This window comes from Nothoprocta perdicaria, unplaced genomic scaffold, assembly GCF_003342845.1.
Source record: "Nothoprocta perdicaria isolate Ctin4 unplaced genomic scaffold, notPer1 scaffold_1, whole genome shotgun sequence".
NCBI lineage: Eukaryota > Metazoa > Chordata > Aves > Tinamiformes > Tinamidae > Nothoprocta > Nothoprocta perdicaria.
This window is the reverse complement of record NW_020454093.1, coordinates 1,341,539-1,356,475: the sequence shown is the minus strand read 5'-3', so window position 1 is coordinate 1,356,475 and position 14,937 is coordinate 1,341,539. Positions and strand designations below refer to the sequence as shown.

The following is a 14,937-nucleotide window of genomic DNA, read 5'->3' as shown; positions in this document are numbered from 1 at the left end:
AGCAAAAGCTGACCACATAGATGTCACAGTTAGGAAATAAGGCAAAAAATCTGTCTTAAATATGGACACAGGTCTTCTAAAACTTGTCTTTTTTGGCATCTCTTTAATAAAGATCACACAGCAGTCGATCTGTTATCTACATTAGGAGAAAGAATCAGTGTGAACCCACCCCAGTTCTGTGTTTTTTAGCTGGAGATAGAGCAGATCTGCAGAGATCTCCACAGCCCCTGTGATGGCTGAAGGAGTCCTGTGTACAGTGTTTTCAGAGCTGGGCTGGACAGGAAACAAGATAAGCCTTTGGGATACACAACTAATTCTCTCCCTTAGTAGGGAGAAGAACAAACTGCAGGGCTATTGTGCCAGCCCAAGGATAATAGTGTCCTTATACCTCTTCCAGAAGAATCTCAGTAAGTTTCCAAGTACTTTAGTCACTCCGTAAGAGCTTATAAAATTTTGGAAGAAAGAGAGAAAAACACAGGAAGTGCCAACTTGATGAAACTCTGTTTTGTGCATACTGGTAGGTGGGTACACCAAAACTAAGGGACCTGTTTACAAAGCACAGGGCACAACGTGTTGCTTTTAGCTATGGTCATCACTAAGAGTCAGACAGGAACATAAAGGGAGAATGTTGAGAAGGTGACGTGATATTGGTCTAGGAGGGACATGGGGACAGGCTGCCTCCCTGGTGCCCTTCTGAGGCATCATTCCTGTCAAGCTTCCCTCATGGAGGAGAGGAAAATTTACGCTGTTCTTTTGAAAGGTGAAAGGGACTTGAATTGCAGGGACTTGAATTGCAGAAGTGTGGGGACTGAGTGTAGCTGCTGGGACTGCAGCTTCCTCTCTGGGGAGCAGCTTCCCTGACGCAGAAGGGGTCTTGGTGTGCTCAGGTACCATGAGTCATGGGCAGGAAGCTTGCCTGCAGCAGAACCAGGACTCCCTGCCCAGTCGTGTTCCCACACTCTAGCGCTTTGAAAAATAATTTTGTTATGTGTTTTTCAGAAGTAAATATTAGTCAAATTCTGTCTTTTTCCTTCACTTAAGCGAACAAAAACATCACAGATACAGTCTTGGTGTATTTTTTCTGGGGGCAAAATTGGCACAGGAATCCATTCTAAACTGATATGTCAGAAAAGCCACACCAGGCAGTTTCACTTAGCAGGGCTTCCTGACATTATTCCTGGGTTTAGGTTATGGGCAGCTTTGAATTTGGATGCAAGCAAACCCAAAGCCATAAGCCATTTGAAATCGCTGAGCTCTGTCTGCTTTGTGTTTGTTTGTTTTGCTGATGCCATGGCAGAGTGTAAGCAATGAGCTGTTGTTCTGCGAGGCGGCAGCGCCCTCAGGTACCCTAACCCTTTGTCCCAAGTGCCCTGCAAAGGTTGCTGACCTCTCGCAAGCCTTGCGGGGCGCCTGCTCCAAGACTCGGGTGTGCGACCAAAGCAGGCTGTGCCACATGCCGTTCAGCAAGGTAAGGGCTTACAGAATTACTGTAGCCACAGCCAAACAAAGGAATCCCGCCTTTGAAAGACAACTGTTAATCCAGATCCTGTGAGTTAAGCCCCTGTTGGAGAAATACCTGGAGAATTCCCCGTGAGCTACATTTGGAGCTTAGAAGAGCATCTTTTGGCCTACTGTTTTTGCCACGCTTACAGGGAGGCTAAGATACTGGCTATCTGTTTTCAATTACCAAACTAAAATGCAATTAGCCACTCCAAGGGAACAAACAATGATTTCTTTAAAATTTCCTTTTTGAAATGTATAAATGTTTGTGGGAATCAAATTTCCGTGGCTAGGATGTTTTCACTTAAGGAACCCTCATATGAATTACCACTGAGAACAGGCACTTTTTTCTTTTCTTTTTTTTCTTTTTTTTTCTTTTTAATGAAGTTAGCACATTTCCAACTCTGCAGTGTATAGAATCATTTGTGTTAAGGAGAAGCAATCTTTGCTTTTATTGAAGTAATTTTTATGAGGCAGATCTTTAGACGATGTAAATGGCCCTAGTTCCGCTACAAAATGAAAGGAATACAATGGCAGCAGTTTCAGAGAGCAGAAACTGGCCGACTTTAAGTAAGTTTAAGTGTAAGTCTGAAACAGAAACTATTTTTAGCAGAATGATAAACTTGCACAATTAAATGCTTAGGATTTGAGCAGTCTGAAAATAAAAGGTTATTTGCAGATTAAAAAAAATGCCTGTGGTTATGGAACAGGCTGCAATAAACTGTTTTTAAATATTAGGAGTCTTCTGCATTGCTACCTGTGTTGGCTCTCGTTTGCACGGCACTAACTTTCTTGGCAATGGCTTTTTAGAAGGCCTTTTAAATAGGCATGAATTAGTTCTGCATGCCTTTAAAGACAGTTATGTCTTGCCAAAATGGTGTAGTATTGTGCAGAATTAGGCTTGGATGTGTCTGAGATAACATGCAATTATGCTGTTAGTGGCTTTATCCTAATGCATTTGTGCAGGGAAGCAGAGAGTAACTTGAGCAAGTTTCTGTGCCCAGTGCTTCTTTGCACATTTCCCAAAGTTTGCATTACTAAATATGAATCCTTAATATTGCGCTGCTGTATTATCTGTGCTTTGGAAGAAGGCATATTCTTACAAGATTGGAAGGATTTATTTTACATGAATTACTGAGGAACCTTAGATTTTGTTTGTTTGTTCGTTTGATTGCCAGCTTTTAATCAGATACCCCTTGGTGTTTTTACTAGAAATAGATCTGTCGGCATGTGACGTTTTGTAGAGTTGCCTGGGCTAGCGTGAACATGAGCAGCAGGAGAAGGCAGAAAGTTGTCCCTAAATACGCTGCTAAGAAGCAGGGCTGCCTTGTCTTGCGAAGAGCATCCTGCTGTCCTGTAGAGCAATAGGAGTCTGCTTTGTCCCTGTTACTGGAGTCTGTGTGCTCAGAGGTGATTTCTGGGATCGCACATTTGACACTGGGCTGTGCTCTGCACACACTCGGTTAAGTTGCCTTTGAGGAAAAGGTGCCCCTTACATACAGGGAAAAACTTTAAAAGCTCAATCCATTCATTGTATTAAAGAGCAGCAGGAAGTTGTGTCTTAAGACCTGGCTAAATCAGCACACACACACAAGATGTTGGTAGCACTGGGCCTTTTGATGCAGCTGAGCAAGTATACCAGGAGTCACTTGCTGAGAGCTGAAGTTAAACACGGGTTTCCTAGAACTAAAGCAAATGTTTCTGTCTGGGAAAGGGATGGATTTCCCTCCCTCTAATGTTTAAACTCATACTGGATGACTAATATATGTGCTCTGAGCCAGCTCAGCTAGAATCATGGCTTTGGCGGAGTAATGCCTGGGCCTGCTTCTGTAGGTGGTGTTATACATGTGGTACAAGTAACTTAAAGAAGGAAGATAGCGAAAGGGCAGGGAGTAGGGAGTCAGAGACCCTTTGACTTCCTATAAGTAATTTCTGCAACTGAGCTGAGATCCTGACATGTTTCCCAGTTCTTCTACCTCTCCCTCTGCTCTGTTGTTTTCTACCCCTTCTCCATCAACGTTATGTAACCAGGATCCCCTCCTCTGGTCCCCGCCGTGTGATCAGCTGGAATTTTTCCCTTTCAGGTGCTCTATTTTTGAAAACTCTTGCCTATGCTGCTCCAATAAAAGCTGGTGCTAACTTTACAGGAATCATACAGTTAGATATTAGGTACAGACACTGGCTTGTGGATTACTAGTGCCTCGTGCCATGATAGGTTAAACGTACATTTCCATACTGTGTGATGCAGCACAGGTATCTCCATGCGTGTTAGTTTGATAGATGTACAAATTAAAAAGCAAAACTAGAAAAATTAATATGAGCTATTACATAATCACTATTTCTTCCTTCTACATCCCCTTCTCTATGCCCTCAAATACGATTTTTTTTAAACATTAGGCATTTTCATCTACTTTAAGTTCTTAGAACTGCATCTTTAGTTGTTCTAAAGCCTGGGATCATTTCATAACTGGGATTATTTCAAGTAGCTCACACATGTCCTCCTGGATATCACAGGTTGTGAAGAAAAACTGGAAAGGTGTCAAATAATTGGACTTCAATTCCTGGCTAAATTTCAAGGTAAATAAATAAAAATTTAGCAAATGGGATTGGCTTACTCAAATTGAGGTTATTGACAATCATCTCAGTTGTTCAGATTCTGTTGCAGAGACAGATGTTATGGTCAGTCATCATATTCCAGTCACCTTTGGAAAACATCCAGACCTGCTGCTGATAGAGAGGAGGAGATGGGAATATCACCCTGTCTTTACTCGTATTTCCTGTGGTCTCCCAGGGTTATACAAACCCATCTGCACTCAGTGTGTGTGGCACCTCTACTGCAGGAATGTGACCTATATGAAGGAAGTTGACAGAAGAAGCATCTCCTAGCATTTCTTATATGCTTTGCTACTACATTGATACAAAAACCAGGGCAATTTGGTTGCTCAAGAACATGCTTGGGGATGCAGGGTGAATTTCCATGCATTCCCATGTAATCGTACTTACACTTCTGAGGAACCATTGCAGACTTTGCTGGAAAGGGGCACCCCCTCAAGCTGTCAATTTTATTTGCAAAGACAGACACCAGGGGACACATTTTCAGGTGCCTCGTGGGGCTTTAGCTGCATGAGTCCCCTCAACATCAATGGGAGTCACGCAGCCAAATCCACACGCGCTATACCGAAAATGTAGTCCCTGAGGGCCCAGTTCACAGCAGCAGAAACATCAGAAACCATTTCAGCCTCAGGTCTTTCACCTCCATGATCCATGAAGAGAGCAAAATACACTTTGTGGCTCATTAAACCTTTTCACAGCACACAAGTGAGCACACGTGGTTGGGTAATGGTTGGTGCTCTCCAATTCCTGTATGAGGAGCCAAGAAAGCCTGCTGTACTGGCGCTGTGTTCCCTGGGCGTCTAAATAGTGGACTGGGATTTTCCTTAAAGATGAAGACATATTAGTTATCTTGAAACCCCAGTGCTTTTAAAATACTTGCACCTTTCTCTACGGAAAAGCTTTTCAACTTTATATCTAACTGTTCAAGGGATCAGCAAATCCAACTTTTTTTTTTTTTTTTTTTTTTTTTTTTGCCATTTTATTTAATTTCATCATCATTTGGTGGGCTCTTTAAAAGGCTTAATTGCAATTTCTACTGTCATAGAAAAGGCTAAGTTAAGTGTGAAACTGCCTTGTGAAACATGAGTCTGCTTGTCTTGTCTGATATTTATTGACTTAAATGCATATATGACTCTGTAGGCAGCAACAACCCTAAACAAATGTATGTTACTGGCAAAGAAGTATGTAAGGTCTCCAAAACTGGTACTGAAAACTAAAGACCCTTCTCACTTCCAGTTCTGGTTATCATTTTCTGCAGTTCTACATTTGCTACAGTTCAGAAAAGGGCTTCAGCATTCAAATAAAGAGTTAACATTTATTCTTTCTTGAAATATAGGACCTTTTGTAAAAAATATCTGTTTCTTTCCTCCCCATGGCAATTTTTTTGGGGTAATTCTATCGGGTAATGTTGTAATGTAATAGCTGTGTTTATCCCATATAAGAAAGTAGGGAACCAGGCTTACAGGTCATTTATAAGCTACGCTGTGTTCCTGGGTGTCTCTGTCTATTGTGTCTTGACACTATAGGGGGAAAAACTGTTATTCAGGATGTTATTCGTAGTTTTGGGGCTAGAGTGAATTATCTGAGTTTTTTAAACAGCTGGGTTTTATAAAACAGTTGTAAGATGTTCTTCTTCTTTGGGAACCTGCTGGTAAGAGAGCTATATGCTGAGACCTAGAGTTCTGGTTTGGAAAAAGTCCATGATGAAAAAAGGCATTTCCATGTGTATCTGCTTGGTCCTAGTCCAGCTCTTAATGAATAGTGATCCATATAATAAAACCCATTGCCAGAAGCAGCAGTCCCAGCGGAGTGTCTAAGGACTAAAGTGCTTCCCAGTGCCTTTGCTCGTGGAAGGCAGTGCTGAGTCAGCACACGGAGGTGCTGTGTCCCTCCAAGTGGCATCTGTTCTGCATCGCCTGACAGGGTGGCAGTTAGCAGAGCTAGGCCCTGAGTCAGATCACAAGCAGTAGCTTAACTCTGAGCTGCCTTCTCTGTCCTTTGCAATATTTGAATATTGAGGTAGCTTAGTAATTAATAATGGCAGCTCTTGCAGGTTAGAGACTTGAATTAATAGTGGGAGTGTTTATTCTTTTTCCTTTATGTTTTCATGCAGATGTAGCATTTGTGAAATTTTCGCTGAGGGAATCTAGTCTCTTGCCGTATTCACAGGGCTGGTACCGGGCTCTGGCCAGCAGGCAGCGGGTGCAGTTCTCTGTGCAGCCTCAGCCTTGACCTACAACACAACCCTGAGGGCAAGGGCAGCCAAGGCTTCATTTGGTGCTCACTTTTAGGAGCAGCTCGTGCCAGTTCTCATTCCCTGAGGCGGTGGTAACAGGTGAGAAGCAGCAAATTCATTACCAGCTGCTACATCATCAGCTCCAAGCGTGTCACATAGTGGGCTTGCTTCCTGATGCCCGTTGAGCTCTGCTGGTCACTCCTGCAGCGTCCAGGTCATACAGCATCTTGTCAGCATGTCCTGTGCTCAGTGCAGCCCCCTGGAATGACTTATTTGGGAGTGGGGTCCCTGGGGTTCTGTAGAGCCGATATCCAGGATGGTAGGCAGGCCGCGTGGCAGCGGGAGAGGAGCCAGTGACAGAGGCAGAGGGCGCGGAAACCGTCCTGCACTCATCACTTCTCTGTTTTTCAGTGGCTGTGACACAATTAATACCGTATTTCCCAGCTTTTTGTTGCTTTGTTTCAACTGCAAGTCTCAGAGGGGAAAGCCAAAGCGATTTGCCAAAGCGATTAAAATCACAAGAGTGGCAAAGATCGACACTGGCTTTGAACCGGGGGTTGAGCACAGTGATTTACTGCCGCTGCTGAAGTGGGAGCACTTGTGTGGGGCTCTGCCTGCAGCGCATGTGCCATTCGCAGCAGCGCAGAACGTGTGGTCTGGGCCTCCTGGCCGCGCTCCAAGGCTGCCTCCCACACGCAGCGCGCTCCGACAATGCCAAGCACAAAGGCCGAGCTCATCACTCGGAGGAGGAAGAGCAGCAATGATAACTCGCTATTGAGCTCATCTTCACACCGGATCCATTGCAATCTGAGGAATGCCTGGAAAAGCTGCCACACGGTGGGAAGAAGTGTGTCTGTGCAAAGCAGAGGGCACAAGCTGAGTCCCACCGGTTTGTGCCATCGCACTAATGAGCTCCCAGTCCCCAGTTTGCCCGACTGGTGGCTGTTTGAATTGATCAGCTGGGAAGGTGTTTGTGCTGCCTCATGTACACCTGGGCTTAATAAAAAAAACAGATTATGTAATGTCTATAGGTGTGTTTTGATTGCAGCTTTGATATATATTTTACCCTCTAAAAAGGAGATTTTTCTGCAGTCAAAATACTTTAGGATCTCGAAAACCCCCACAGTAAGTAAAAAGGGAGGAAAACATCCGTATTTCATTAGTGGATGCTATTGTTTTTTCTACTGAGGGGAAAAAAACACCCAAAACTTATTTATCTCGTTGTTCACTTTGTTTAGTGCTGTGCTTTAGGAGTCAAGATTAATGTATTGATTTTTCTTGGACTTCATCTTTGTAAGCCTTCTACTCATCTCAATAAGAACAAAAATCCCACTCTGATTCAATGTAGGGTTACTCCTTCTGGGACAGCAGGAACATGTTGCTGAGAAACACATGGCTCTGCACGCTGGTTTTTACATTCACGGTCTCTTTTTCCTTTAGATGCTCATTCTTGCTCTATGCCTGAAAGCAGGTACAGGGCAGCACTGGAGGCTCTCTAGGGCACTAAGTTGAAGCAACTGAGGATTAAGAGAATTCCTGTCTGTCAGACAGAAGTAGAGGAGAAGGGAAAAAGGCTCTAGAGTTAGAGGAGGGATATGGCATCTTTCCCTCTTGCTGAGAGAAAGAGAGGCGACTTCTCAGGCAACTACTAGTATTTATCATTGGCTTTTTCTTCTTGGGTACATTTTATCTTGTGTATCTAATATATCTTAAATGCTTAAGTAGTGCCTAAGGCAAGCATCTTCAAAATATTAGTGCTGAAATTTCCCTACAGAGACAACATCTTGTGACACTAATAGTTATAATTTTGCTTCATTTTTATTGAATTTGTTATTTACTTCTCTGTTTCTTCTGGGTGCAGTTTTTATCTGTTCGAGTTCTGTGGTGCCTTTGTCACATCTCAGCCATGGGATGTTGCTAACTATAACCCTAACTGTGAATACTCACCTTGGTCTGCCTATTAATATCCCAAGTATCTTGGCAGAATTGCCTTCCAGTTTTACCCTTAGTTTTTCCCCTGCCTTCTGGTTTTACCCTTAGTAGAAGATACTGAGAATGTTTTTGCATTTTCTTGGACAATATTTCTGTGGCTCTAGGCATTGGCATGGTGAGCTCTGTGAGCGACAGAGACTATAGCTCTATGTAAATATTCAGCTTAAGTGAGATATCAATGTCTACCAGGCGGCTTAACAATCTAACAGATTGTGTGACTGACAGTGATGACTGGTCTTTCACTTGCTTTCTTGCTCTTTATTGTGCATTCTTTCAGGAAAGCAAGTGCTTGCCGGAGCTGCATTTGTGTATGGTGCATACATAAAGGCACAGCTGGCTGGGAGAACCAGTAATTGCTGCCTTTGCTCCCGATGACATGCTACAAATGCATGAGTAGTGGTAGGTGCTATAATAGAAGTTGGGGAGGGGGGAGTCCTGTGCTAACCATATGTTTTTGCATGACTGTCATTTTTTCTACACCATCTACAGCTCTTCCTTTGTATTTGGTTTACGTCTTCTTAACCAGCAGTGTGGGTGCTGGGCACGGTCACAATCCCACAACTCTTTTCAGAGTTGATCAGCACATGCTGATCTCTTGTTTCCTGACATTCTACTTCTGCGGACAAGAAACTCTCAAATATGACACTTTCCAGGATGCAGAAATATATATGTTTTTTGATCATTCCTGGCAATCTTTCTTTCTGCTTCTACTGTCATTATTGCGCAGAGCATGGAGCTACTTTTGCCCTGTTTCTACTCAGTGTCTGTTCTTTTATTTTTTCCTACTTGTATTCACCCCTTAGCAAAACTGTGGTCTCTCTTGGTATCTAATCAGCACTAATATCCCTTTTCATAACTATCAGCCTAGGGACTAGAATTTAGTTTATGTTATTGTTTTCTTAATCCGCACTTTGGGAAAGAATGACTTGAGCTGAAATCCCTTATTTGTAGGAGCCAACTTATTTGCAGTATCATGTGCTGTGCAATTACCATGTGCTGTGCAAAGACGGCCAAGATAATGCAACTTGTAGGCTTTGTTTCCTCATCCAAATAGACTGGATGAGAAAGCCTCTTTCAGTATGTAGCTCTTAAAAGGAAAATAATGCAGATGTCTGAATATTGATTCTGTATCAATAGTTGCCAGCATTGGTGTGTGAATGAAAATAAAGGTGAATCCTTCCCTGAAAAACTGTTTATCACGAACAAGGGCAGAACATCCACCTAGCAAGATCGGCCTCTAGTGTTGTGCTTAAAGCACTGGGAAATGGCAATTCCGTGTTAAGCACCTTGGAGATGGAGCAAGAACTGAGCCCAGTTCTCCTTCTTTCTCAGGTGAGTGCAGGAGTTCCCCAATAGCGATCCTCCTGAGCCTGTTTTTCTGGTTCTGATATTTTTGCCAATAAATAGCAGCTGCCAATACACTTGGAGGAGCCCAGACTCCTTTGTGCAGGATGGGCATGTTCTGGGATGTTGTACAAGGCAGGAAAATGGCTTGTTCCTGGATCCCCAGCTGCTCGCCCTAGATCTTGTCTGGGCAAATATGGAGCTAGAAGTGTGATGTGTGGGTGATGACTGAGTAGGGTCTTCTCTAAATTTCAGTTTTGGGTTCACTGGCTTCCTTGTACTTTGCACTGTTTCTTTTAAAAACAATGTAAGCAACATCTTTAATTTAGACATTGTCACATTTTACAAGAGGAAAGGTAGATTTTCAGCTTCGTAAGGAATAGCAGTTGCTGTGGGACAGCTTCTCATGAGAAGAGTGGTAACGCGTGTCTTGATTGCCCTGTCAACCATTTGTACATTATGTTCAGCTAATTCTAACAACACCTGTGAAAATCCAAGTGGAATCCTTGGTCCTGTCTGTGCTCTGCCAGCACGACTGCTGCGAGCGGCACATGGGAAGCAGAAGCCTGGAACTGACAGGGCTCTCCCGTTAAAGAGCTGAGGAGTTTCTTCTTCCAAAGCACAGGCTTACAGGGAGTGAAGCAGTCACTGTGGCAGAGCTGCCTCTTTGGGAGAATGACAGGCTCTGGAGCAGACATCTTCCAGATTGGTGTCTCTTCTGCAAATGTATGAAGAGCTGGCAACCCATTTTGCTTTCTTTAGATGGGGCTGCTTTCCCTATCCCATACCATTCCCAAAATACCCATACTCTCTCAGCTCTAAATCTGTAGTGTCTAAGGAAGAGTTCGGAATGTGCTGCCTAGGGAAGACCAGGCTGATCTAACGAGCGGTTCCAAGCTTCTCCCAAGGATCAGTTTATGTCTCAGGATATATCCATGTCCTCATGGCCTGGAGCTGGAGGAGCCCCTGCACCCTGGTGATGTCTGCACTGCAGGTCTCCTCCTGACAGTAGCGTTCCAGTGTTCTTATTGCAGTGGGAAGAATTGTTTTGTTGGCTGCTGAGTCTGATAAGGGAGCGCTCCTTGCTGCAGCACAGCCCCAGCCTGGGACTGGTGAAGTGGAGCTTTGTGTATGGAGTGAGAGGAGGAAGGGGACAGGGAGGCAATTTTCATTTTAAAGCAGTCAAATGTAGTGTATTTTAGATTAATTTCCTAGCAAATATAAACTCCCCAAATCAGAAAAGATGTGAAGAAATATCAGTTTAAACTGTGTTTTCGGATGCCAGGGACAGCTGAATGCTATTGCTGCAAACAGCAAAGCAGTGTCAGAGGAGTGAAATGATAGGAGAACGGCTGGATCACTAGGGGACTGTGAAAGGTGATGGCTCAAATGGCTCAATTTTTATTTTTTTTTTCCTTAATATTCTACAACATTCATACTGTGAAATTAAGGTACTTGCAACTCCTATATATAATGGTTTAGGGATGGTTTTATGCTTTGCATTTAACCAGGATTAATCCACTTTGGCTATTTCTTTGTGCTGCTTTGTGCTTCTTGCATCGTGTCTTACAAGACTGCATCTGCGGCGTGAGGTGCATTTGCTGGAGCCTTTCCCTTGCAGTAAGTGCCTTAAGGGGCTTTTAAATGCTAAAAGTCAGGGTTTATTTCAATCGTGCAAAAAACCCACATGCATCTTTTTAAACAGGGTAAACTTAACAGCTAGGGAAGACAGAGCAGAAGCAGAGAGATTTGTAAACAGCCCTGCCATTGCCCTGTCTGTTTCTGCAGAGTCCTGGCTTCTACCCAGCGCTGTGACTTCCCGCGTGGCAGTAAATGCTGCAGCTTCGCCCGGTCTGTGGGAAGGCCCTTTGCCTGTGTGCCGAGGCCAGTCCTGTGCCCTCCTCCTCCTGCCTGCAGCCTCGGCCTCCCCAGCTGCAGCCTCTGCCCTCCTTGCGCTGCTGCTCCTGCTTGACGCAGCCTCGGGGGCCTTTTTCCACTGAGCTTGCTCGGCAGAGCCCCGGCAAGGAGCTGCCTCTTCACCTCGCGCCCGCTTACAGGGATGCACCCCAAACTCCAAAGCCACGTGTGATGGACGTGGCGTTCCTCACAGATGTTGCTCCTGGAGAGACGCTCCTGAGCACAGTGGGAATGGCTTTTCATTTGTCTAAGGCTCAGGCTATCCTGTCCTTCTGCCACAAGCTTTCAAAGCTGACATTTTTTTCCCCCTTGTTCTTCTCCCGCTATGCTTATAAAATACTGCTGAAAACTGCACTGTACATGCAAAGAGTTGAATTTTTTTCCTGCTTAATGAGAATGAGAGCTTGGTGTTTCTCCTGCACTGCTCTTCAGCCCTTCCTATGTTAGAGGTCATTCAGCCCCTTGAAAATGCCACCTTTCCTGACATATAACACAGGAGAGATTTTGTATCAGGGTTCAATCAAAGCCTGCCTGACTCAGCCCGCTTTCCTGAGGTTCTGTGCCTCAGCTACGCCAGATACCCAGCTGTGAACTGCATGTGCCCTCTCTGACCACTTCAAGCATGAAGTAACATCTTAAACCCGAGTAAAAAAGGTGCCACCCCAGGTTTGACACATCTGTGATGGGCTAAGCACAGGGAAGAGCATCTCCCTGTGCTCCGGTAACTCCAGAGTGTTAGCAAGGCTGAGACCCTTGGTCATAACTGTCCAAATGCTCTTTAATAGAGGAAGCTGGAAGTTTAATATAAAGGACTTCTTTTTTTCTCCAGATGGAGAAGAGGTCCAGGACAGTTTCATATCCCAACTCCTGTACAAAGTAACACTACTTAGTTGATAACCATATGTGGTTAAGACGTTAGCTATAGGTACCATGTGAAAGATGAAACTTCCAGTAATGTACCTTTCCCCTCTACCACTAGGTATGAGAATTAAAAAAGCAACCAGAGCAAAAATTGTCCAGCTGCCATCACTCCTCACAGCACCAAAGTTTTCCTTGGCTATTCTTTTCCTGAATAATGCTCATCTCTAATCACATTTATTTTGAGTACTTTAGAGCCACAAGGCAATATGAGCAAATGCCAAATGTAGGAATATTAAGTCCCAGACAAGCTACTTTACCAAATAGGGTAATTCTTTTTCCTTAGAAGGCTTCCCCTATTTAGTCTTCAGCTTCATAATAGATAATCCCGGAGCCCAACAGCCAAAAGGTCTTCAAGAGTGAGGCGGGCTGTAGGGAAGAGATTAGAGGGATTGCTGGGTTTTAGGAAACTCCACAGAGCTAGTTTTAGAATGAGAGAACACTTCTATATAAGTAGTTTCTTTGCAGGCAATGATACAGGAAGTGATACGCTAAATTCTAGGCCTAATTTTATTTTTGTCTAGCTTCCATATTTTGCGAGCAACATAGACATACATACATATAGCTATATTATTTATTTATTTAGCTATGATGCCATTTTAGGAATGAGGCTTTCTGAAAATCCAGGGGAAAAAGGCAAATGTCAATAAAACTGTAAGGCTGAAACTAGGTGAGCTCCAAGTTTTCTGGAGACTCTATCTCCAGTTCTGGGGAGTTCAGGTTTCTTCTTAGGTCTATAAACCTTCCAGAGTTATCAACAAAACCTCTCCAAAACCAAAGAAATAATTGATTCACCTTCAAACCTTCCCAGAATAGGAGAGGAAAACGAGGCAGCCAAAACTTGGAGAACTCTGTATTTCCCATGAGACTGAAAGCCTATCAGGCTCCTCCAGCTGTCGTGTTTGAAGCTTTTCCCCTCAATCCGCAGCGTCTCCCAGGCGTGGTGGAACAAGACATAACAGAGCTCATTAACCCAGCAATGAATACTGGGGAGTCTGTCTCCCACAGTGTCCTTTCTTACCCTTTCCTGTGTCTCGTTCCTAAAAATACCATTTTTGAAGCAGAGGTGTTTGCAGTGCGTTTGCCAGAATATGACCCCGATGAAGCAGGGACTAATTATTGAGTGACCTCAAAGTGTTGACGCTTTCCTTCCATTCCCTCATGAGAGGTGCTAGATCTTAGACGTGCAAAGTGCTGAATGTTTAGATCTGTACAAGATGTAAGAACATGGTTAACTTTAAGCACATAGGTGGCCCAGCTGACTTTGTCTGAGAGATGCCAGAAAATATCAGCCCTTATGGATGTGAGTGAGCAGTTCCGAAGTCAGGCACATTTTTGACTGTCCATAGTAAATATATTGCAAAGGTATCATTTTGACAAAATTGTTTTCAAATTAGATCAAAATCATTGAACTTGCAGCCTTTTGGGAGGCAAAAGCATGAAAATTGTCCTCCAAAACCCAGAATCTGATTGTTTTAGCAAATGGGAAAAGACACCTTCTCAGAACTCTTATGCAAGTCATTCTTGTACTTCTTTGGGAGCCCAGAATTACGTCTTATTGTGGATACCAGAACAATAACTAAGGTTACAGAGATTAGGCAGGGTGGGAAAAAGGCTCTTGAGCTGGATGCTTAGTGGATACAAACTAAAATGAATTGTCTGAAATTGAGTAGATGTCTGACTTGTCATTTAAAACCTAGACATGCCATGTCTGATGTATTTCTGCATTTTCTTTCTCTTTTTTTTTTTTTTTTTTCAGATTGGATTAGAGAAATCCAGCTTTTCCAAATGGATTTCAAATCCCTTTGGAGAAGTCTGCAAAAATGACTTCCTTTGGGAATTCTAACAGGCAGTGGGAAGATCTAGTACAACAGAAAGTTTTATTGAATATCTTGGATTGAGTCCATAATTATAAAACATTGTAGAATTTTAAGTGGAAATATTTGAGGCACGAACTATATACTTACACAGGTCTGTGCACAACTGACACAGGGCCAGAAATATGGCAATGAACACATGTATTTTTTCATTTTTGACAAGACAATATTTAATTTTGATGTTTCCTGAAGTCTAAGTTAATCTCTCTGGATGTTTGGATATCTGCGGTGACAAACGAACATATATATCCACTGTGCCTGAAAATACTTTGGAGAGTTACCACTTAGCTCAAGAGGCTGGCTGACTAATAGGAAGCTAATGAAAATTCATCCCCCTAAAAAAAGGGAAAAGAAAAATATGTCTTTTTCTCTCGCGAACTGATGTGAAGGCTGCTGCCTTCTGTATGATTCATTGCTGTGATGGTTATTATTAAAATAAGCTTACTTGGGGATGTTGAAAAATAACAATATTTTGCTTTAATTAGAGATTAAATCAAATATTGGGCCCAATTCCACAGCAACTACTTTAGGAGATGTATG

At 43.2% G+C, this 14,937-nt stretch overlaps 1 long non-coding RNA gene across 1 annotated transcript in view; it reads left to right on the top strand.

Moving 5' to 3' along the window:
• The window catches only part of LOC112944827, a 104,949-nt gene extending 93,453 nt beyond the window's left edge, over positions 1-11,496 (top strand). The window contains exon 3 of the long non-coding RNA XR_003248853.1: positions 11,474-11,496. This is a non-coding gene — a long non-coding RNA (uncharacterized LOC112944827). The remainder of the gene's footprint in view (positions 1-11,473) is intronic.
• Positions 11,497-14,937: the final 3,441 nt, after the last annotated feature.